Below are 22,368 nucleotides of genomic sequence, written 5' to 3' on the forward strand. Positions count from 1 at the left end.
CCATTGCTTTCAACCCAGATCCCAACTCATTTACAATAGACTCCTGGACCAACATGAGCATGCAGATCCTAAACAAAATGGCCTCCATAAAATCAAGGAAAATGAGAAACAAAAATTTGGATGGCTGGTTTGATGCCGAACTTGGAACGGTGATTTTAAGTCAAAATGGGATCGCCACATGGGATCTCTTCACAGAGAAAGGTAGGGGAGGGTTATTGGGGTGGGCAGACTTGGTGGGCCGTGGCCCTTATCTGCCATCTATTTCTATGTTTCTATGTGAAACGGGAATTACGAAAACATGAAAGACAATGGCTGAAATCTGGAGATAGTAAAGAGGGAGTGAATTGGAGCACAAAATTAAGAGTACAAAAAACTTATAACAACTAAATGCACTAACTTTTACGCACAAAAAATCGGTTCTCCAAACACAGACATCAAAAATCTTTTCAAAATAGTCAACCATCTTTAAGACATTCAGACCTTAACCCGTCCTATCTTAGACTCCCCACCATCGGCCAATGCCCTAGCTGAGTGTTTCAACAACAAAATCTCCAACCTGAGATCCACCCTATCGGTCGCTACAACCAACCATCTGAACTACCCAGTTGCTCAACTCAAAGACGAACCCAGGGCAGATATGATCTGGAACACTTGTACCATCCCCATCTGGCAACAATTCTGCAAGTTTTACTCTAAATACCTTGATTCCTATTGCAAACTAGACTGTTGCCCACCAAATGTTATGAAAGTTGCCCCGGTCACCTTCAAAGCCAAGACTTTCTTCCCTCCTACGGTCGGGTAAATTTCCTGAGGTACTAGGCCAAATCCTGATCACACCGATTGTAAAAAATCCCAAAGAATCAATCAAGCTGACATCAAATTACAGACCCATCGCGAGCATTTCCTTCTTTGTAAAGTTGATGGAAGGTCTGGTCAACCAGGACTTAGTAACCTATCTGGATAAATTCAGCATACTAAATGATAACCAGTCAGGTTTTCGTTCCGGGTATAGCACTGAAACTGTTATTGCCTCACTACTAGATTCCCTCCATAGCCTATTTAGCCAGGGCACAAGTGCACTAGTCCTGCAATTTGACTTAAGTAATGCCTTCGACTTAGTTGATCACGCTATTCTTATGGATTGTTTGGAGTCAATTGGTCTCTCTGGTAATGTGTTAAAATGGTTCAGGGTTTTGTGAGTAAACAATCATACCAAGTTTACAGTGACAACACTCATTCCTTCAGCTGGGTAAACTCGTGCGGAGTCCTGCAGGGCTCCCCCCCTATCCCCAACACTGTTCAACATCTACCTGGCTGCCCTGGGGAACCTATTGCAAAGCTTAAAAATCAAATTTTACATCTATGCTGACGACATCACCATAGTCTTTCCCCTAACAAACCTAACTCCCGAGACAAAGTCTCACCTGGCATCTATCTTAAAGCAAATCGAACTATGGATGGCCGAATTCAAACTGAAACTCAATTCAGAAAAAAACCAAATTCTTCCTGGCGAGTCCGAACGACAAAATCAAAGATTCATCAATTTCCTTGAATGGTCAAGTCTTTCCTATTACAGATTCCAAAAAAATCCTGGGAGTTACTCTGGACCGCTACCTTACCCTTGAAGCACACACTGACTCACTGAAACTAAGAACCATCTGAAAGTGCTTCAATGCAATCTCATTCTGCTTACTGGTGCAATCCTCCATTCTAAGTTTACTCGACTACTGTAATATTTATTTGGGGTCCTTCAAACAAAACCATTCAAAGACTCTAAATCATCCAAAACACGGAAATCTGACTGATTTTTGGGTTAAAAAAATGGGAACACAACTCCCTACTACCAAAAACTCCACTGACTGCCCCTTGAACCGAGAGTGATGTTCAAATTTTCCTGTCTCTGTTTTAAATCCATTCTAGGTTCGGCCCCCATGTACTTGGTTCCCCATTTTAACTTAGATTGTTCATCCAGACCCACACGCAGAGTTCACCTGTTTAACCACTCAACACTAAAGGCCTGCCATTACAAAAGATACCTGAACAGAACACTTGCTTTCCAAGCAGGTCAACTGAAGGATTGGCTGGGTAACATTATCACATAATTCTCATCCTACCTAAGTTTCAGAAAACTAGTAAAACCAAACTTGTTTAACCGATTTGTAACTTAAGTCCTCTTAAGCCTTATCTCTTCAACACTAACCAAATTGTTTCCCAAGATCTCTTATGCCTTACCTCTGTATCATGCTCACCTGTATTTTGATGACCTTCAATTGTCCCTATATTTGCTGATTGTACCTATATTCGCTGATTGTCCAGCTCTTCTTTGTTGTAAACCGCCTTGAACTACCACGGCTTTGGCAGTATATAAGAATAAAATTATTATTATTATTCCTGTCCTTCACCACGGGTGTTTTCCTATTCTCCAAGATTCTGATGTCTCTAGAGTAGACCTATGTTGGAAGAAATTCACAAAAGTAGACTAGCAAACTTTTTGTAAATCCTATAATAGGTATGTAAAAGCCTACTGTAGATTGGATAGCTGCCCACCCAATGTTATGAAAACTGCTCCGGTTAATTTTAAGGCCAATTTGCTGCTTTGGATCAACTTTTTACTATCTAATGGGATGTTGCCCGAAGACCTTGGTCAAATTGTGGTCACACTGATTAGAAAAAACATCAAAGAATCCTCTAGTATCGCATGTAATTTTAGACCCATAGCTAACATTCCTCTGGCTATTAAGTTAATGGAGGGTGCAGTTAATACTGAACTGGTTAAATATTTGGACAAGTTTAATATCTTGCATGATAATCAATCTGGTTTTCGGTCAGGTTTTGGTACTGCAACGGTCATGGCCTCGTTATTAGATTACCTACACTCATTATTTAGTCAGGGTACAAATGCTCTGATCCTGCAGCTTGATTTAAGAAGTGCATTTGATCTGGTGGATCACACTATTCTTCTGGACTATCTAGAATCCATTGGAAACTCAGGAAACGTCCTAAACTGGTTCCATGGCTTTCTGGGCAAAAGATTGTATCAGGTGTTTAAGAATGACTTCTTCTCCTTTTGTTGGAAAAATTCTTGCAGGGTTCCCCTCTTTCGTTCAATATTTATCTAGCTTCGTTGGAAAATCTGCTGCAAAACTTAAAGTTTAAGTTTTTTATTTATGCAGACGATATTACTATAGTTATCCTACATATTAGTCTGCCTCCTGAATTTATTAATTTCCTTTACAACCACTATAAATCAGATTGAGCTTTGGATGACAGCTTTTAATTGAAATTAAATAAGGAAACTAAATTTTTTCTAGCAACACCTAATGACATGCACATAGAAGCAATGATACAGGTGAATGGGTTGGATTATGAGATAGTACAATCTATAAAAATACTGGGGGTAACGTTGGATAAACATCTTACATTGGAAAATCATGCTAATTTTCTGACTAAGAAATGTTTTACGGTGCTATGGAAGCTTCGCACCATTAAGAAGTACTTTGACGAAACCTCTTTTCAGATGTTGGTGCAATCTTCCATTTTAAGTATTCTCGACTACTGTAACATCGTATATCTAGGGGCCCCTATGAAAATTTTAAAGAGATTGAGAGTAGTTCAAAATACTGCGGTCCGCCTCATTTACGGTATAAAAAAATAGGAACATGTCACTCCTTTTCTACCTGAAACTATACTGGTTGCCGGTGGAGCTTAGAGCGCTGTTCAAGTTTTCATGAATCTGTTATAAAGTAGCGTTCGGTCTGTCACTACTTTCTCACTTTTATTGGAGTCATTCTAATAAAAACACACGGAGAGTGCAGTTATTTACATATCCCTTTGTAAAATCTTGCCATTATAAGAAGTTCCTTGATACAACCTTTTCTTTTCAGGCCGCCAAATTGAATACATGGCTCGGTAAAATGATGTTAGAAGCTTCTTCTTCTTTAGATTTTAGGAAATTGTTAAAGACTTATTTATTTAATAAAGTTGATATTTTAACATTTTTCTCTTAACTTCATTATACTTTTATCACTTTTTATCTTTTTGTCACTTGCATTTCTATCTGTATGGCATGCTTTTTATTCTGATGTATTATTGAAATTTTATGTAGCTCCTTGTAGTATTTCACCAGGATATTTTTGATGGAATTGTATGTATTGTTTTCTGTGTTGTGAGACGTTTAGAACCTCCCCGGTATGGCAGCATACAAATAAATCATTATTATCTGGCCTGATAGATCTCGAGATATAGCTTTCTGTTTAGCATCTTCTCACTGGAACGATCTCTGCACAATTTATTCCTATTCTGAATTTAAAAACAGCTCTTAAGCCCTATTTTTTAAACAGGTTTTCACATCCCTTGCTGAGGAATTTTTTTGGCCTTCTTGTGGACCCAGATTAGTCCAATGTGTGCATTTGATGGTGTTAACACACGTCACAATGTCCACATGCAGTATGCTGACACCTAAGAGAAGAAATTTTGGATTCAGAAGAAAAAAAATGGAATGAATCACCTGATCTGATACATTCCTTGGTCGGGTATATGCAATACAAGGTGGTTCATGGGAACCTGGAAACATAAGAACTGCCATCTCCAGATCATACCTTCGGTCCATCAAGACCGGCGATCCGCACACGCGGAGGCCCAGCCAGGTGTACACCTGGTGTAATTCACAGCCCCTGACCTGACATTATAGCGTCTTCTCCCTCATGAGAAAGCCTGAAGAGTCATTGGAAGAAGTCAAGATCCCCTCAGAATGAAAGTGCAGAAGGTCAGGGAACGGCAGGATGAGAACTGTAGGATCTGTAAGAAGAAAGAAATTCTCCTAGGAAAAATCAAGTTTCGCAATGTAAAGAGGAGTGTACTGGAACCATGAAAACAATACTAACTCCATGCAACGTGAGCGAAATACATATGTCCTTTAAAGTGAATACGTACTAGACGCAATCAAGATGCTGCATCTACCGCCCCGTGGAAAACAACAGCATCCTAACAGGTATCAGACAAAGCTCACATCGTTAATGAGAGCTTCAGGGATGAGGCTAACAGCCACATAGCGCGTGCTCCTCCGCGGGTTTGATAGAATACATAACTGGCTTCTGGTTAAAAGGAGCTGTACAGCTCTTCCTGTCTGGTCAGGAGTCCATCTAACATGTGCCATGAGAAAATGACGACAGGAGAAACCAGCTTGATAAGCATGGAAATCTGAAGTCCAGGTCCCCTCAGAAATAGAGAAAGAGTCCTGGCCCCTGGCCGCAGGAAGATGCAAAGTGTCATTATGTCCATAGAGACAGCCCAAATTTGGAAACTGTTTGTACTACCTTTAGGCATATATATCCTATGCCACTACTAGACACATGCAGCACAGCACAGAGGCTCAAATAAGAAGGACAGTTACCAACAGACAAAGGCTCAATCTGCAGGGACCCCAAGAGAGACAATGAGATACCCGTGTGAAATACAGGGCACTATCTTACTGCTGATCTCATTGTGCCGTGACTTGCCGTATGTCGACCCAGTCCTGAGACAAACTGAGACTGAGTGACCTAGCACAGGTCAGAGTCTCTCTGGTAATCCCCTTGAGTGCTAACCCCAGAGTCCGAATAAACTAGCAGCTTCCTTTAAGTGAATACAGCAGGAACACAGACATAGACATATAAATTTGCCCAAGCTTGTCCCAAAGCTGGTGAAACACGTACAACTTGTCTGAACCAGAAAGGAGAGAAGCCACAGCATACCCTGACCAAAGTCAGCTGGAAATAAACTACCAGAATGCAGCAGCTCTCCCGCCATCACCGGATACCTAAGCGTATGCCTGATTCTCACCGACACGTGGCTGCTGCATCAACGCTCCTAGAAGCATAGTCGGATTCAAGACCCACAAAATTTACCCTGCTGCGGCCTGCATAGAAAGAAAATCAGACCCGGGGAATAACTAGAAGAACGGTGTGGTGCTTCCAACAGCGCCGGAAAAAACATGTCCCATCTCATGCACGCTGCTATAAACCGGCACCTGCACAATCAGCTGCACATGGTTGTGACAAACACTGATGAAAAAGAGCCTCGGAATAAACAGGACTACTACTGCTGCACTGAAACCCAACGAGGAGAACAAGTGCGAGCATGAAATCGCACCGCTACTGCCGCGCTGTAACCAACAAGGAAACCAAGCGTGTGCATGCAAAGGGCAGGAAAGTCCCGGCTCCCTCAACAGATTTCTAGTTATAAAACTTAGCCTCAATAAAATATCCATTCCTTAAACGTACGTTGACCGAACCCACAGTACTAAGACTCCCAAACAGAACCTGAAGTTCAAACAGTAAAAAAAAATACAAGCTTGTCGTTAGGGCCGGTTGAAGCCAATAAGAGCTGGTTGTGCAGCACTAACAGGGCAGAATGTAACAACTGTGGTCTCCCTTTTTTTTTTTTTAAACAGAGAAGGGAAAGAAGAAAAAAAAATCGAGACCCAGTCAGACCCTCTAGCAATGGAGGGAGGGTGAGGAAAGGACCTGGGGGGGCCCAGGTGTAACCCCTAAAGCCGGAACCGTTCATCCAGACACCCCTGTCTCACTGAAGAGAAAATCTCAATAGGAGAAATAGCATTGCCAGCTCAATGAAGAGAAACCTCAACAGGAGAAACAGAATGGCAGTCTCACTGAAGAGAAGCCTCAAAAGGAGAAAATAATTTTCCAGTCACAGCCAGAATTCAGGAGCTAGTTGAATAGCGACCATCACCTGCTGGGAGATAGAGCATATTGACGATACAGGAGGAGTGCCAGCCAATAGGACCACCTGTTAATCAGTTTCTCTATCTCCGCCTGCTGGTAGATGTGTGCTATCCCATTGGTTTCTGGATTCATCTGCTGCTGTTGCTAAGGAACGACACCTATGCTGAACAGTATTATAAAAGCTGAATTACTATTATTTTATGGCTCATTATCTAGCACAGTGGTTACAATGAAGGTTAGCGTGTAAGCCTAGTGTGGGTTCAACTCCTTCATGTACATCAGCTCACACAATACTCATTTCAACTCAAAGAATTAAAGCTACAGACTAATCAAATATAATTTTCATCTCAAACATCACAACATTGCAATACTAGAAACAATAAATTACAAAAGTTCTAATCCCAGACTCTCTTATGAGAGCTAATAGCAAACTGTTAAGAAGTTGTTAAAATTAGTGAATGTGACACTGGGATTTGAACCGGTGACCTGGAGAGGATACAGGAGGTGCATTAACCTGGTGAGCTAGATATGCTTTCTTTATGGCAACTGTGATATCATTCCTAAGCAGATGATACTTAGGCAGGTCAGTCAGATCTACCTAGTTGAAAGCTGATGTAGCTCAATGTGTAAAAGTTGTATGCTGATCTTACAGAGGTTGCGAGTTCAACTCCCAGACCATCTTTTAATTCTGGCATTGTACCTTGCAGGTACACCTTGATGATCTCACAATGAGGTCACCATTGTGCAACTAGACACCTTCATTTGCAATGAACTAGAAGCCACATTCAGGTCTGTAATGTGTTCTATTCTGTTTTTAAGCTTTGCCAAATGAAGTTAAGGGCTTTTTTGCTTTGATGAATGAGCTGATAGGAACAATGTTTAGTGAGAAAGAAAGTGTTATTTGGAGCAAGAAACCCTAAAGCTGTGATTTTCATGTGATGTAATTAGCTAATAACATTGCTTCTTTAACCAGTTTTAAATTCAATATGCTTGTATGGATGTGTCCTGTTTATGTGGTGGCTGGATCACTAAATAAAATCCCTGAAGTTCACTTTGGAAAGGTCCCAAATCTGCCTAAATCCCATTCAGAGAAACATGTATCACATAACGTATAGCTGATGCCCAAACAAAGCTCAAAGGATGACTAACATGGTTGCCTAAATATCATCCACAGAACTCACATCTATCAGGCTAACGTCTTTCTGAAGCCCAAACCACATCTATCTAAAACCCAAACAATGCTCAAACAGCTATTCCTTCAAGGAGCTAATTTTAAAATTGCTATGCAGCTTCCTGTGTAGCACACAGGTTAAATGTCCACCCTTCTACACTGATGTTCCCACTTCAACTCCCAGTCAGTGCATCTCAATAAAACTAAAATATTTTAAAGATGGTATAGTACAGTGGTCTCAAACTCCAACCCTTGGCAGGGCCACATTTTGGATTTGTAGGTACTTGGAGGGCCTCGGGAAAAAATAATGTCTTATTTAAGAAACGACAATTTTGCATGAGGTAAAACTCTTTATAGTTTATAAATCTTTCCTTTTGGCTAAGTCTTAATAATAATATTGTCATTTATAGCTAAAGAGAGAGACATATGATCAAGAAACAGTTTTATTTTACTTTTGTGATTATGAGAAACATACCGAGGGCCTCAAAATAGTACCTGGTGGGCCGCATGTGGCTCCTGGGCCGCGAGTTTGAGACCACTGGTATAGTATATTAGTTTTTTATTATGTTAAAGCTTACAATCTTGAAATAGTGAAGAAAAGGAATATAGGGCTCCGATATGGCACAGCAAGAAGCCTATGCTGCAGCCATAACGATGCATACACAGAAGAGTATAATAAAAGCTGAATTGGTATTATTTTATAGCTCATTCTGTAGCACAGCAGTTAGAATAATGGTTAGCGTGTAATGCTAGTGTACTTCAGCTCACATAATACTCATTTTAATAAATATTACAAGCTACAGACCAATCCAATCTAATTTTCATCTCAAATAGCACAACATTAGCAATACTGGAACCAATACATTACAAAAGTTGAGTTTGCAATTGATATAAACAGCAGTATTTGACTCCATGTCACATTTATTCAACCATACTTAAGATTCACACTGATGTTCCCAGTTCAACTTCCAGTCAGTACCTCTCACTGAAAGAAAAATATTATAAATATCCTTTTGAAGATGGCATACTGTGGTAATTTTTTTGTTTTTATTATGTTAAAGCTTACAATCATGAAATAATGAAGAAAAAAAAAATCAGAAACACATTTTTACATATAACTAAATACATTGCAGGGATGTTCAGTGGTACCTCGGTTTACGAGTGCACCGGTTTGTGAGTGTTTTGCAAGACGAGCAAAACATTTGCAAAATCTGCACCTCGGAAACCGAGCGTGGTTCGATTTACGAGCGCCCCCTGCAATCCGGCACCCTCCCCCCGTGATCCGGCCCCCTCCCCCTCCAACGCGATCCTGCACCCCCCTGACATGATCGGGCACCCCCCCCACCCCCCGCCGCTTCTTACCGTCATCTGGGTACAGGCATGTCCTGTGCTTGGTTCCGGTGCCCGAAGATTAGCCTCCTCTTCTGCTGGGCCTTGAGCATCTGTGCAGATGCTCAAGGCCCAGCAGAAGAGGAAGCTGATCTTCGAGCACCAGCACCAAGCACAGGACATGCCAGTGCCGGTGTCCAGATGACGGTAAGAAGTGGCGGGGGGGGTGCCCAATCGTGGCGGGGGTGCCCAATTGCGGGGGGAGGGTGCCAGATCGCAGGGGGGGGCCTTCAGGGGGAGCAATGCCGGTTCTCGTGGGGGGTGGAACATATCAAAACGAGTTTCCATTATTTCCTATGGGGAAACTTGCTTTGATAAATGAGCATTTTGGATTACGAGCATGCTCCTGGAACGGATTATGCTCGTAATCCAAGGTACCACTGTATATCCGGCGCCTAGAACAGAAAAAATTATTATTGGGAACGCCCATATGACACCTATATGATGCCTAAATATAAAAGGCACCTAAAGCATGATAGGCGCACTTTGCAGAATCATGGCCTTAGTGCGCTAGTCGTTAGCGCATACTAAATCAGTTAGCACGCCTTAGTAAAAGGACCCCTTCATTTTGTAGTTCTATCCCGCTCTCCTTTTGTCACAGTTTGTCCCATCTACTTATTTGTCGCACTAATTTTTCCTGTAATGTTTATATTTACTAATTCAGATGTTCTTTATTTTTCGCATCTTATATAATAACTTTATCGATGTACACCACATAGAAGCCTGATTAGGCACTATATTAAATTTTAAATAAACTTGGAACGTATTTGTATAGGTAAATCATTCCAAATAGCAATATCAAGGTTCAAGGCGACATACAAATCAAGAAGTCTACATTACATTTAGGAGTTACAACAATGAAATACCTATAAAGTAAGCAGTATACTACAAGGGGGTGCTGAAAAGTTCTCAGCCCAACCAAGAAGAGAATGACGTGGATATGGTTCAATCAATGATCTGAAACAATGTCAAAACATAGGGTTTCGTTTCAGCAAAGTAAAATAAGATAACACTTTTCGGCTACAGTGGTAAAATAATGCTCAGAATTTAGGAAGTTGGTTGGATGGGCTATGAACTTTTCAGCACCCCCCTCGTATGAGGTAGTTACCAGAGATATTTATTTGGTTAGTTTTATATCCCGTCCTCCAAAACGAGCTCAGAACAGGTAACAAGGTTGACATGCATAAAAGCACAGACAAACAAATTATGAATTTATATTTGTACAGTACAGAGTCAAATTTAGCATACGATTTGATCTTAATACCAACAGAAGCATCAAAGGAGCTCAGGTGGTACTCCTGTACATTCTAGTAACCTATTATACACTATACTTCAGGCCCAAAGGGCTGACCGACATCCAAGATACATACTTGTAGAACAATAATCAGAATGAGACAGTAGGCAGGTACAGGACGGACAGGGCGGGAATCCAGAATGACAGAATGGTGATGTAGTAAACAGTGTTTAATCCAGCTCACCTATGCACAATATCTGTACAGGTAAGGTTCCAAGGCAGACATAAGAACATAAGAATAGCCTTACTGAGTCCACCAAGCCCAGCAGCCCGTTCTCACGGTAACATAGTGATATAGTAGATGACAGCAGATAAAGACCTGAATGGTCCATCCAGTCTGCCCAACCTGATTAAATTTAAATTTTTTTAAATTTTTTCTTCTTAGCTATTTCTGGGCAAGAATCCAAAGCTCTACCCAGTCCTGTGCTTGGGTTCCAATTGCCGAAGTTTCCGTCAAAACTTATTCCAGCCCATCTACACCTTCCCAGCCACCGAAGTCCTCTCAAGCCCATCCTCCCCTAAACGGCCATATACAGACACAGACCGTGCAAGTCTGACCAGCACTGGCCTTAGCTCAATATTTAATATTATTTTATGATTCTAGATCCTCTGTGTTCATCCCACGCTTCTTTGAACTCAGTCACCGTTTTCCTTTCCACCACCTCTCTTGGGAGTGCATTCCAGGCATCTACCACCCTCTCCGTAAAGTAGAATTTCCTAACATTGCTCTTGAATCTACCACCCCTCAACCTCAAATTATGTCCTTTGGTTTTACCATTTTCATTTCTCTGGAAAAGATTTTGTTCTAAGTTAATACCCTTCAAGTATTTGAACGTCTGAATCATATTTCCCCTGTCCCTCCTTTCCTCTAGGGCAGGGGTGTCCAACCTTTTGGCTTCCCTGGCCCGCATTGGCCAAAAAAATTTTTTCTGGGGCCGCACAAACACTAACACTAGCCGATGAACAAAAAAAAAGGTTGAGCAGGTCCCAAATCTGCAATCACTAATATAGAAGATGTATATATCTAATAATAAACCTTAATTAAAGGGACACAGGAGAGGAACACAAAAAAGCAGTAATAGTTACCCTGTAATCCCTCCATGTGTACCTCTGACAGTGGGAGCAGCCACAGGCTTCTGTATCCCCATTCTGATGAGCAGGAATGCATGCTCCTGGTTCTCCCATTCACTTCTATTACAGCTACGGTGAGCCTCTTCAGAGGTGAGCCTCATCAGAGCGGGGATGCTGAATCAGCTGTCAGCAGTGCACGTGGAGGATCGTTTAATCAGGGTAATATTACTGCTTTTTTGGGCCTCCCACTTTGAGCTTAGGTCCCTCAAAATGAATATTTCCCCTGCTGTAGCTAGTAGGGATCCCCAAGCCTCACCAACTGACAGCCACCTCCTCCCCCTCCAACTTCCCAAGTTTTGCAGTTGGCAGCAGTATTGCAGAGCTGCTGCCTTTCCTCCTCCCTTCCCCCCCTCCTTGGCTTTCATGCATGCATGAAAGCAGTGGCAGCTTGAGGATATTGCCATTGGCTGCAAAGCTTGGAGAGTTTTAGTTGCCAGACTGGATGAAGATGTCTTCAGTTGGCAGGGCTTGGGAATCCCCACTAACTCAAGTATTTATAAATTGCACTCAGGCGGGGAGAAACTTTTGTGCCCATCCACTAATTTTGGGCTCCAGTCCCTCCCCCAAATCAGCTATATATTACTACACCACTGAATACAAAAATAATTGTGATGCACATATCCCAAAGCTAACATATTCCAGTTAATAAATTAAAAATAAAATAATTTTTTCTACCTTGTTATCTGGATGTTTGTTTTTCCATCATCTTGGTCCCAGTTTCTCTTTCTGCTTTTTCTCTATCTTCAACTAATTCTCTTTCAAGTGTCTGCTGTCCATTTTTTTCTCCTTCTGTCGTTCCATTTCCTTCTTATGCCTATCTCTAATGTATTGATTTTTCCCTTTCAGCTTTCTTAACTTTTTCTTTTCTGCCTCTGTCCACTCAAATCTTGCCTTCTTTCTCACCCTTCTTGTTAAATGTTCAGTTACCTCTCAATTCTCCATCTTCTCTCAGTCCCTAGCTCTCCCATTTCCCATCTCACTCCTTTCCCAGCTTCCTATTCCCTTCTATCTACTCGCCATTATCACATTTCTACCACTGTACTCACTGCTCTCTCACTCGTCATCTCCCTTTTGACCTCATCCACATGGCTCACCACTTTCAGAATACCCCTCCTTTTCTCCACTGGTCAGGCTATAATTCCCTGTCCCTTTCTTTCCATCCCTAGCATCATCTTATCCCAGCTCTCTTCTCTCCTGCCCTTCCATAGTTCCATCTCTCCTCCTTTATCTCCATGGTCCAACATTTTGCTCCCTCTCTTTTCTGTTTTTCTTCTTCTTTTCCCTCTTGATGCTGAACAATGAAATGGAGAAAAAAAAGAAAGGTGCTGCTTATCTCTGCCTTCCATCCTCTGCCTTCCATCAACAGGCCTAACATTTCTCCATCCCTAGATCCAACTTCTCTCCCTTTCTCTTCCCAACTGCCCCCCATCCCATCTCTCCCCCTGTCTGCCTGCCTCCCTAACCCAGGTCCACCATTTCTTCCTTTCTCTTGCTAACAGTTCTCCTTTCAAGTATCTCTTTGCCTCTTCCTCCACACCATCCCAGGTCCAACTTCTCTCCTTTCAGACCATTGCCCACCATCTCTCTCTCTGTCCTCTGCCCCATAAGCTTTCCCCCCAGGCCCAATCTGGCACTTCTTTTAATACCCTCCCCCCAAAAAAAACAACCCAACATCCAGGAAGCTTCCTCGGCCCAGCATGTTCTCCCCCTTCTCTTTGCACCCATGCATCTCTACCTCACTCACTCCTCTCCCACCACCATGTCCAATAATTCTCTCTCTGTCTCCGTCTCTCCTCTCTCTGCCCAACAGTTCTCCTCTTTCTTTATCTCCCCAATTGTACCATCTCTTTCCCTCTCTCAGACAGCCAATTCTCCCTTTCTATTATCTCCCTCACCTCTGCATCTCTTTCCTTCACTCCCTCCATTCTTCCATTTTATGGCTAATGCTCCCCTCTCTTTCCCTTCATTCTGTGTCTTAAGTTCATGCCCTCCCTCATTCATTCCATCATTTTTCCTAAGTTTGTGCTCCCTCCCTCTCAAGTCTTCAAGTCTCATGCCCTTCTCCCTTTCAGGCCACGGGTGTTTACCTTTTTCCTGCTCCCTCCTTTGTCTTGCAGTGTTCGCTCAAAGCCGCAGGCAGCAGCTCCCATGCGCCTCCCGCGGCTGATCTAGAAGCTTTCCCTCAACACACCCGTCTCTCTTTTTCCCTTCTGGGCCGTGGGTGTTTACCTTTTTCCTGCTCTCTCCTCTGTCTTGCAGCGTTCACTCAAAGCCGCGGACAGCGGCTCCCACACGCCTCCCACGGCTGATCTGGAAGCATTCCCTCAACACGCCCATCTCCCTTCTGGGCTGTGGGCATTTACCTTTTTTCCTCCTCCCTCCTCAGTCTTGCAGCGTTCACTCAAAGCCCCAGGCAGAGGCTCCTACGTGCCTCCTGTGGCTGATCTGGAAGCATTCCCTCTGATGTCACGACATCACGACATCAGAGGGAACGCTTCCAGGTCAGCCACAGGAGGCACATAGAAGCCGTTGCCCGGGGCTTTGAGTGAACCCTGCAAGACTGAGGAGGGAGCCGGCAAGACGTTAAACAGCTGGGGGCGGCAGAAGGAAAACACCGCATTGTCCTCGAGCGTGAGTGGGGCCGCACAAAATTCTTCATGGGGCTGTGGTTTGGACACCCCTGCTCTAGGGTATACATATTCAGGGCTTCCAGTCTCTCTTCATACATCTTCTGGTGTAAGCCTTCTATCATTTTTGTCGCCCTCCTCTGGATCGCTTCAAGTCTTCTTACGTCCTTCGCCAGATACGGTCTCCAAAACTGAACAAAATATTCCAAGTAGGGCCTCACCAATGATCTGTACAGGGGCATCAACACCTCTTCCTTCTACTGGCTACACTTCTCTTTATACAGCCCAGCATCCTTTTGGCAGCAGCCACTGCCTTGTCACACTGTTTTTTCGCCTTTAGATCTTCGGACACCATCACCCCAAGGTCCCTCTCCCCGTCTGTGCATATCAGCTTCTCACCTCCAAGCATATACATTTCCTTCCGTCACTAGTACCTGGCCAAAACCCAAGGAGTAGCAATATTCTATGCTACCGATCCAGAGCAAGCAGTGTCTTCCCCCATGTCTTCCTCAATAACAGACTATGGACTTTTCCTCCAAGAACTTGTCCAAACCTTTCTTAAAACCAGCTACGCTATCCGCTCTTACCACATCCTCTGGCAATGTGTTCCAGAGCTTAACTATGCTCTGATTGAAAAAAAAAAATTTAAAAGTTTTAAAAGTATTTCCCTGTAATTTCATCTCGTGTCCCCTAGTCTTTGTCATTTTTGACAGAATGAAAAATCGATTCACTTGTACCCGTTCTACTCCACTCGAGATTTTGTAGCTTTCAGTCATATCTCCCCTCAGCTGTCTCTTATCCAAGCTGAAGAGCCCTAACTGTTTTAGTCTTTCCTTGTACAAGAGGAGTTCCATCCCTTTTACCATCTTGGTTGCTCTTCTTTGAACCTTTTCTAGTGCCACTATGGGCTCCTTTTACAAAGCTGCGCTAACGGTTTTAGTGCGTGCGCTAGACGCTAATGCCAGCATTGAGCTAAAATTCTGCGTGTGCTAAAAACGCTATCGCAGCTTTATAAAAGGAGCCCTATATCTTTCTTGAGATAAGGAGACCAGAATTGAACGCAATGCTCCAGATGAGTCCAAAGTGCTGTTGCACAAAACTGCTGTAAAGTGGGAGCTAGCACATTATCCCTGAATTACATTTGAGTTTTGAGGGAAAAAAAAAAAAAAAAATCATCAGCTATTGTAGCATGCAACTAACACCCACAGAGCATCCCCTACTCTGGAAGAAATAGGCTGAGAAATGACATAGCTGTCTTAGCCACCTGGAAAACAAATCCTGTATAAGGCACAGAACCATTGATCAAAGTCCAAATCACCCTGCACTGCTCTTTCAGGACTGCTTTCTTCAGTATGGTCGCTGCGGTCATGCTTTAAAAACTATAATTGTAATTTGCAACAAAATTGAAAAAGAATGCTTTCCGATTGGCAAGTTTATGCAGGGAATATTGTTAGAAGGCACCAAAAAATGTTGCATTTCATTTTTGTCACTCCTAAAACAAGCTATTGCTAAATTGAGAACGTCTTTCTTCATATAGAGACTATGGATCTCAAGTGTCTGTGATTGAAGGTATACGTTTTATTTTTCTGTACCAGGTGGAGTAATTTCTAATCTAATCTAAATCGGAATTTCTGAGTCGCACTTTTCCAATATAGGTTCATGATGATTTACAAGTGAAGAGGCCCATATAGTGATATGGGGAATTATAATGACATTGACAATTTGATTACAATATTGCAACTTTGTGAAAGTAGATATATGGTCAGAGTTCTATAGAGATATTGTTAAACTAGTTGGCATAATTGAATTAAATGAGTTGGAGCCTGGTACTGGATGTTGTCATTGGGAGAATTAATTACTAACCTATGGTCCTCTTACATCATTAAAATTTATTCTATGATGTTATTGATAAAGTGGTAATTATAGGGTTTATTTGTATGATTTCATTAGATTTACTCTCTCTTTTAGTGGACTTTGTAGATTTAGGGTGGTAGCATTTTGAACTGTAAAACGTTAGCTGGCGAAGAGGTAGGGTCAGAATGTCATGAATGGGGTACAGGAGCTGGAGGGTAACAGGGTTTGGTCTGATAAAGATAGGAGATCAGTGGAGTCTCTCAATGCTCAGTGCAGGGGCCCCTGCTTTTAAATATCTTTCTTTTAAAAACTTTGCGGAAAGAAATATTTCTGTAAATTTCAGATGGCACAAAAAAGACAGCCTAGGAGAAATCATAAAATCTGAAAAAGGGCTCAAAATAAATGGATAACCAGTCAAGGGTTTGGAGACTATGCTTTAGTGCAAGGCTGAAAAAATGTAATGAGATAGCAAAGGCACAGCTGTAGAGGTACAATTTCTAAAGGATTCTTTACTTCCTGCACTTACCCCACTCATCTGCATCCCGTCCCCTCTCTACTCCACTAACTCCAGTCCCTCTTTACTTCTCCCTCCTTCTTCTTGGGCACTCAAGATCCAGGAACTGCCACTGGCCAACATGATCCGGTTCTCCTCAAAAAGTGTCCTTTTCAGTTCCTCTTAAGAGTCAACTTCTCATACCTCAAAATTTATTAGAAACATCAGTTTCTCCACTGAAAAATGGAGAGATGGATACAACTTGCCTTAAGATTTTTTTTTCTTTTGTTAAAAACACCTATCACTAACTCCCAGCCCATCATTCAACAGGGTTTCCTGCAACAGATCAGTGATGGATCATTGTTCTTCCTTACTGATCTCTGAAACTGCAGCACTGGGGGTAGCAGCATCCATGGGGGACAATGAATTTGCTCTGTCTCTCTAGCGTCCCTGCCATCGTTAACATGCTGGAACTTTACAGTGACAATGATTTGACTAAGCACCACAGAGAGACTGTTGTCGCTTTGTCTAAATTGATGGGCATAGGTTGGGGGGCATGCCCTCACCCAAACACTGGATAGAATGTCTCCACCTTAATCCATATGGTGCAGCATCTCCCCCTCTCTCCTCAAACCTTTCATATGCAGCCAGAGTTGTGCCCCCAAAAAATTATAAAGCAAAGCAACTTGCTTCGGATCCTCTTGCTCAAGTATACTGCAAGGCACTGCTTGGTGCTGCTCACACAGTAATAAGTGGAGAACCGGCCTAATGGTTGGTGCAGTGGGCTGAAAACCTGGGGAACTGGCTTCAATTTCCACAGCAGCTCCTTGTGGCCCTGAGTGTCACCTTAGATTGTGAGCCCACTAGTTCAGAGAAAGTGCCAGCATATAACACTTGGTTGGAAAGGAGGCTTTTATTCTGGAGCATTTCTGGAGGAAAGGGGGAGAGAAAAGATGTTGGACAGAGGAGAGGGAGATTATGAACAGAGAAGGGAAAGGGGTTTAGGAGCCAGCTCTGTGAGTGCTTAAGCATCCCCAATATTGAGCAAATTCTGTGACTTTGTCCAGGGAGGGGTAATTTCTTTGGGTGTGGTATCCCCAATCATTTTGAAAAAGTTGACTCCTCTAGAGAGAGGCGGAGATGCTAGACCATATTGGGAGGAAGAAGAAAATGTTGGGCTATTGCAGATAGCAGACGGTTAAGAGAGGGGAAGATGATGGACTGGGAGAGGAGAAGGGATAAAGACAAGACAGGCTGTTACTGGCAGATGAAGAAAAGGTCTACGGGGGGCCACTGAAAAGTTCTCAGCTCAACCAACAAAGTTGGGGCAGTCTCCATCAAGGACTATACACAGTCTAGTGATTTTCCACTTTTTTCATTACGTATTTTTCCGACAGAATGGAAAAAAAGGAAAATCACCAGACTAAGTGTATAGCCCTCGATGGAGATTGCCCCAACTTTGTTGGTTGGGCCGAGAACTTTTCAGCGACCCTTTGTAATGATGGAGCTGAGGTGTTGAGTTGGGCAAGACAGTTGATTTGGGGAGAAGAATCAAATACTATGGTTAAGAGACGGGAACCATAGAAATTGGGAGAATGGTCTGATGTCAGACTGGTTGCCGATGCACGTGCTGGGGATGGGGGAAGAGGGTTGACTGGAGGGGACAAGGAGGCTGATGTTGGCAGACGCTGAGGCTGGGACTGAGGGAAATAACTGGGGTTGGTGAGGGGTTGAGAGAGAGGTAGATGAGGCTGGGTAGAGTAAGAGTACAGAGGGCTAAAATGGAGAATTGAACATGGCTGAAAGTCAGGAATAGGATGTTGGCAAAGGATGAGAGAAACTTCTGGAAATGGGAGAACTAGTGTATTTCACATACACCTGAACTGATGGATTCTGTTAACAAGTCAATTACTGTGTAGGAATCTGTAGTAGTTTTGCTCATCTTTGTTTCCTACTACAGCTGGAGATGTTCTGGCATTTTAGAGTATTTGCAATGCTGACTGTTCATAGGTAGGATTAGTGCCATTTGAGTTCCTGGACTCAGTGCTCTTATAGTGCGGGAAACTTCCAAGAGTCCATCTTGCAGAGCTGTATGGTATTTCACCCATAATCTGGCAGTGGACAGCGAGAGTGTGTGCAGGGCAGGGAGGGGGAATGGCTGGAGAAAGGAGAAAGAGTATGCTGGCAGAGATTTAGAGAGTGACGCAGAATTAGTACCAGGAAAGATGGAGGGAAGAGTATGTGATGAGGATGGAGAGAAAATAGAGAGGGGGAGTATGTGCGTGTATTGGGAAGATGAAAGATTGAGGAGAGGTATGAGAAGAAGATGTGGGGAGGTAGAGGGAAGAGATGGAAGACAGCAAGAAGAGAGGGAAGGTGAGGGCGGGAAAGGAGGGAGAGGAGAGAAAGATAGAAAGAGGCAGAAGTGGTAGGAAGGAAGAGGGTGTGTAGGCAGAAGCAAGGATATGGTGTAGGAAAAAAAATGAGGGAATTATAGAGAGGTGGGGAGGCAAGGAGTAAGGGGGGATGACAGCAGGAGGAGGAGAGAAAAATGAAAGCATATAAGTAGGATCCTGTGAGAAAAAAAGTGAAAACAAAAGAAATGGGATCTATAATATTACATTAGATTACATTAGGGATTTCTATTCCGCCATTATATATAATATAAGCAAAAAAAAAGAGACAATAGGATGGAAAATCTGAAGGAAATACCAAGAGAATAAAATAAGTAACTGAAGAAAAACCTTAGAAATCAGAGGAGACAGGAAATGTGGGAAAAGATTATTAAAAAAAAAAAAAAAAAAATCAGAAATGATAATAAATCTAAATAAACAAAAATTGGGACATAAAGAAATACAAAGGTCTGAAACATGTTATTGTGTCAACCTGCTGCAGGTGGAAGGGTTGAGGCTGGTAATGGCTGCAGGCCTGGGAAGAGGGAGTGGGGATTAAGAAAATGATATACTGCGTATAGAGGGTGAGAGAGTGGGGGAAGGGGTGGGGGAGGAGAGAGGCCATGCTAGCCCTTGTGATGGATAGAGGAAAAACTTATTTCACCACCAATCAGCCCCCACTCGTCTGAGCTCTCTGCCCTTTGCTCCCCAGCCAATCAGGCAGATTGCACCTATGGTCCAGAACTGGTGTGACTGTGCACCCTGATTCTGACCAGTGGGTTCTGCAGTTCTAGAATGATCCTACCAGCCTAAGGTTCAAGAACTGGGTCCATGAATCAGACCTAAGGCTCTTACGTGGTGTTCTCATTGGGCCGCCAGCTTTGCCATTCCTTGTATTAAAAGGTGGACCAAGAAAAAGTGAGGGGGGGGGGGAGAAAGGAATCAAAGGAGATAGGAATAGAATCGGGGGTCAAAAGATGAATTCAGAGGTCTCACGTTTCCATCCTGCTTTATCCCTTGTGCCACCTCCTCACATGCTTGAATTTCAGCAACCCCTTGTATAGATGAATTTTAAAATCCACCCCACCCCCACCCTTTTAGTTCCATAAAAATCCTTAAATCAGATCAGTTGGTGAGAGGTGAAGAAAGCAAAGAACTTCCACGTATGGGTTGAGATGGCAATACTGACTTAGCAGGATTTCATAGGGTTCACCTGGTGGGTGGGAAAGAAATTTCTCTAGAGTCAATACATCATGCTCGTCTCAAGCAGTATTCAAATCCGAGCTAAAAGCCTTCTTTTTTGAAGTTGCTTTCAATTCTTAACTCCCAATCACCGTCAGATACCTATACCCATCATATCATTCCTTCTGCTAGAAACTCCCCAACCCTGAAATGTCCTGTCTGTCTGTCTAAATTAGATTGTAAGCTCTTCTGTTAAATGACCATCTACTGAATGTTAATATATAGTGCTGTGTACGCTTTTCAACACTATAGAAATGATAACTAGTATAAGTAGTAGCAGCAATTAGCAGTAGGGAAACTCCGGCAAGGGTTTCTTTCCCTTTCTGATTTCCTACCTAAAACAGAGTGGCAATGCACACATTGCTTTGGAGCTGAAAGGATGCTGCTGTGCTGTTTTTCACTACACATCCGTGCTTGGACATCTATGATATAATGAAAGTATGACTAAAGTGTGGACAACTGAAAGGAGACCAAAAGGGAGAAGACAGCAGTGCTCCGAAACACCCAAGGCATAAATACAGCACCAAGAAGATCTAAAGACAGATAACACAGAGGCAGACACAGCAGCATTTTGATACAGCCAACATACGAATAAAGCACAAACAGCTGAAGAGAAATGATGTCGTGAGGAGACAGCAGCATCCTATGACTGGGACCTATGTTAAAACAAGTTGGGCCCAAGAGAGATCTTTAGGGGGGGGGCACCAAAGCCCTCCGCAGTCTGGAGCTAGGGCAGCTGCCCTTGTTGCATCCCCCCCCCACCTCACACCAACCCCAACCCCCCCCCCCCCACCTCACACCAACCCTGCCTATGACATCTAAAATCTCGGGGGAGGGAAAGAGGCACCAGTACCACCAGACACTCAGTGCAAGAACAGCTGAACCCACCGGGGGGAAAAGATAGCAGCAACTTGTGATATACCCCAAATATGAATACAGCACAGACAACTGAAAAGAGACCTCAGCAGTTTGAGGTATCCGGAGCGTATGACTATAGCAGGCAAAGGTGAAGAGACTCACAAATGAAGAGAGACATCCGAGGAGAGGAAAAAAAAAATGCTTACTGACAAGCAAAGTATAAATACCTGAGAGAGAGCCGGAGAGTGGCCTCCCAAGAGGAGACAGCAACAACCTGTAGGGTAAATGCAGTAAGAGAGAACGAGTGTGACCACAAGGCAATGCTTTCAACTCTTTGACCAAATCTCTTAATGCGGAGGAAAGAAGGCCACCTGTGAATAAGAGCGATCGATTTTAATCTCTTAATAGAGTAGCGACTTAAAAAAAAAAAAAAAAAGAGTGGAAATTAGGGCAGATGTAACCTTAGAAAATGAACAACGGGATTCCCAGCTAGCGGAAAAGGCAAGAACACGCCCTATCGATTCATTTTCTTTCTTTTGCAGCCTCAGAAAGATCTGTCCTCCCTTCAGCTTTTCCAACCTTTCGGTTAAAACTTTATCTCGACAGCAGAAAGCCTGGCTGGGAATGTGTTGCACTCCCTGGGTACCCCCCCATCCCCCCCCCCCCCCCCATCCCATTATTTCATTTAAGAGGCCGGAGCTTTCTGCGGGAAGAGCTCCCGAATCGACGGGGAGACGGACAGCTCTTACCCTGCCGCCTGTCCGCCTGTCCCCAGGGGAGGCCACTTACTCCGGGACGGGACCTCGCCTCGATCCGTGGCTCCGAGCCTCCTTGTGCTGCTAGGGAGGTGCTGCTCTGCCTCCTCTCACGCTGCAGCACTCGTTCAAATCCTCCCACGAGAAGGAAGCTGGAATCTGTGCACAGAGTGCCGGGCGACCCATTTTTTTTTTTTTTTTTTTTTGAATTCCATAAAGTCCCTCCTGATTGGTTTACAACAAATGGACTAAGGGCGTGGCGGGTCCCGTCCCCCCTCCCCTCCCTTCTGTTTGCAAACAAGCCTTCTAGTGAAAGCACAGCCGGGCACTGAACCAGCGCATCTGCAGAGAAGCTGGTAGCCAGAAGACCAGCTGGAAAGTCTGTCATTCATCTGTCTGGGTTAAGTGGCTGATGAGAGCTGCTGACGGAAGGGGGGAG

General features: G+C 43.3%; 1 protein-coding gene across 8 annotated transcripts in view; it reads right to left on the minus strand.

The window, feature by feature from the left end:
• Positions 1 to 22,112, minus strand: part of CTXN1 (cortexin 1) — a 161,766-nt gene extending 139,654 nt beyond the window's left edge. For 3 of the 8 annotated variants that reach the window (XM_033953533.1, XM_033953526.1, XM_033953531.1), the window contains exons 1-2: positions 21,924 to 22,112; positions 21,402 to 21,545 (exon numbers count right to left, since the gene is read on the minus strand). The gene's annotated coding sequence lies outside the window, so the exon portion shown is untranslated. The remainder of the gene's footprint in view (positions 1 to 21,401; positions 21,546 to 21,923) is intronic. The other 5 variants (XM_033953527.1, XM_033953528.1, XM_033953529.1 and 2 more) reach the window with 5 other exon arrangements.
• Between the last annotated feature and the right edge of the window lie 256 nt (positions 22,113 to 22,368).

This window comes from Geotrypetes seraphini, chromosome 8 (genome assembly GCF_902459505.1).
Source record: "Geotrypetes seraphini chromosome 8, aGeoSer1.1, whole genome shotgun sequence".
Lineage (NCBI taxonomy): Eukaryota > Metazoa > Chordata > Amphibia > Gymnophiona > Dermophiidae > Geotrypetes > Geotrypetes seraphini.